This window comes from Triticum dicoccoides, chromosome 3B, assembly GCF_002162155.2.
Source record: "Triticum dicoccoides isolate Atlit2015 ecotype Zavitan chromosome 3B, WEW_v2.0, whole genome shotgun sequence".
Classification (NCBI taxonomy): Eukaryota; Viridiplantae; Streptophyta; class Magnoliopsida; order Poales; family Poaceae; genus Triticum; species Triticum dicoccoides.
The window spans coordinates 396037984-396040443 of NC_041385.1; the positions used below are offsets into that span (position 1 = coordinate 396037984).

At 44.9% G+C, this 2460-nt stretch overlaps 1 long non-coding RNA gene across 2 annotated transcripts; it reads left to right on the forward strand.

Annotated features, from left to right (window-relative positions):
* The first annotated feature begins 228 nt into the window (after window positions 1–228).
* Window positions 229–2074, forward strand: LOC119276185. Of its 2 annotated transcripts, XR_005136404.1 has the most exons (3): window positions 229–414; window positions 1162–1723; window positions 1845–2074. It is a non-coding gene; the product is annotated as an uncharacterized LOC119276185 (long non-coding RNA). The 2 variants fall into 2 exon arrangements; XR_005136403.1 differs by having other exon boundaries at window positions 229–1723.
* The last annotated feature ends 386 nt before the right edge of the window (window positions 2075–2460 follow it).

The following is a 2460-nucleotide window of genomic DNA, read 5'->3' on the forward strand; positions in this document are numbered from 1 at the left end:
CACACTCTTGTCCAGGTAGGATTACTATAAATAGGGATACAATGGATTAATGATCCGAGTCGGAGTTGCCCTCCTTGGTATTTACAGTCTCTACTCCTAATAGAGCAATTGATAGTCTCCGCCGGTCAATTTTCGTCCCACCAATTTTGTTCTTTTTTTTAGGTTTTTTTGGTTTGGTTTTTCTTTTGTATCTCACCACGTACGTAAAACAAACAGCCAACGAGGCTCCCTAAATCTCGATCTGTTTCATCTCAGCCTCCAGCCCCGAGAGGAGCCGCCGCCGCCGCCGGGAGGAGACGCCCCAGTCCCGAGAGGAGCCGCCGCAGCCGCCGGGGAACGAGGTCGCCGCCGCCTCCAGGTCGCCGCCGTCACGCACCGCCTCCTCCAGGTCGCCGCCGTCACACACTGCCCCAGGTCCGTTGATCTCTCTCCTCCTCTCCACTCCTCACTGTCAGCCCCGCACAGCTCTTCCTCCACGGCGGGGATTCACTCTATGGCATTCAGGAGAGGTGGCTGCAGCCGCCATGCTGCCGATCCGGTCCTTGCTGCTGGATCCGGACCTCTCCACCCCTCCTCCCGGTCCGATCCAATGGCGTTCGCACGACGTCGATCTCCCGGATGGCGTGAGGTCCTAGCGGCAACGTCAGGCCCCTTGCGATTGGGGTCAATTTGAGGTGGCTCTGGTGGAAATGTGGAACACATCCCATTGTTACAGGGGCTCCCGAGGCGACATCCAGTTGCTCTGTGTGCAGGGGTTATTTTCACCTCTGTTTGCTTTTGCGTTTGTTGTCCGCGCTCAATCTCTGTCGCTGGTGGTGCAAGCTCCGCATGCACTTGTCCGAGCTTGCCGAGCAGTCTGCACTGAAGCAAACTCACTGTCGTCCTTTTCCTTTTCAGTTTGAGATAGACAGAAGTACTTCCAAACTTATTTGAATTTTAGTTTGTGTATGTGTCATTCGTTTGTTGTAGTTGTTGCTGTTCAAATCTCAGCACCATTATATAGTACCAGCCATTCTCGCTGACACTAACAGTACTTGGAGATTTACCAACAATGGCAGTAGACATCTTCCTAAACTCCATTCACACAGCCGGCCCCCAATTTGTTTCCATTCCCTGACATGCATAAGATATCTGTGATATTTGCCGAATTATTATTTGTAGGTTTGAAGTACCAAGGCACAATGGCTGATAGGGCACTGGAGGAACTGCACACCATGGTTCAGACACCAACTTCCCTGATGCGACCAACTCACCGGTTCAGTGAGCATTGTATCCTCTTACTGTTGCCATAATTACATGCATTTCACTTTTGCATTATATGTGTACTATTGCATGGTAGTTGAACACGAATTTGGGTTACTTGACATCGTAAAATATGGTGGCTACTCTTGGATCCGGTGAATCTGGTGGTTCTGTTTATACTATGTATTATGGGACTATTGAGTTCACAACGCTTTCCAAATACTCATATGTGATTTCTTTTTTATTTATACTCGTGCAAAAAAATAAAGAGCATCTTGATTCTTGTATTGTTGAAGGCAGCTGTAGCTAAGGCTGGTTACACTAGAAGATTTTTTTTGTCTATACATAGTTCATGATTCAGCCCTTGTGTACTAATTCATGTGTGACGGTTGGTCATTGGACTGGATGTTGCTGCTTCTGAATATTACGGTGAAAAGGATCGGACTCATCAACCTCGATTTTCTTGTGTCTTGAAATGCAGGTTTGGTTCATCTAACACTATATTACGTCCATTTGTCCAGTTCATTTTTTTACCATCTTGCAATGCGAGGTGCAAGAGAGCATGTGTTGTTCTATGTCTTATATCCTGTTAAATCCTATAGGGGAACGACATTGTAAGCTTGGTTAGTTTGATGTCCTACGGAGAAGCAAAATTGGTTGTGCCCACCGCCAGAAGATTCATCTTTGTACTCTCTTCTCCATTTATCAGTGCAACGAGAGGCAGAGTTAGTCATGGTGATGATCATATTGTATTCTTGTGATGCTTGCAGACTGGGAGTGTATTTATACTTCATGCTTATGAGTTATGATGAATCATTTCTATGGCATTACATACAGTCAGTGGGAAAAGGTCATTAGGGACTAGCATGTTTCACTATTGTGATTACAAACTAAAACTTGTGCAAGTATGATAAATGGGTGCATTGATCTCTTTTTTGTTGTAGTGCAACACCTTGGAGATGCACACAATTTGATATTACAGTTCTATAACATCTTGGAGATGCACACAAGTTGGTGCCTCTTTTTCTACTATCAATGATGTTTGCTGCAGAGATTTTACTTGAATTCTGGTTCTTGGTTGAAAGCCCCTTGTCATCATAGTTTACTTGAAGGCAGCTTCACAATGATTCTCATAATGAGGGAGTCATCTTTGGAAGCAATATTTCTAAGTTTTTTTATTTATAAAGAACCATGTTATATTTGTTTGTTTTTTTGTAT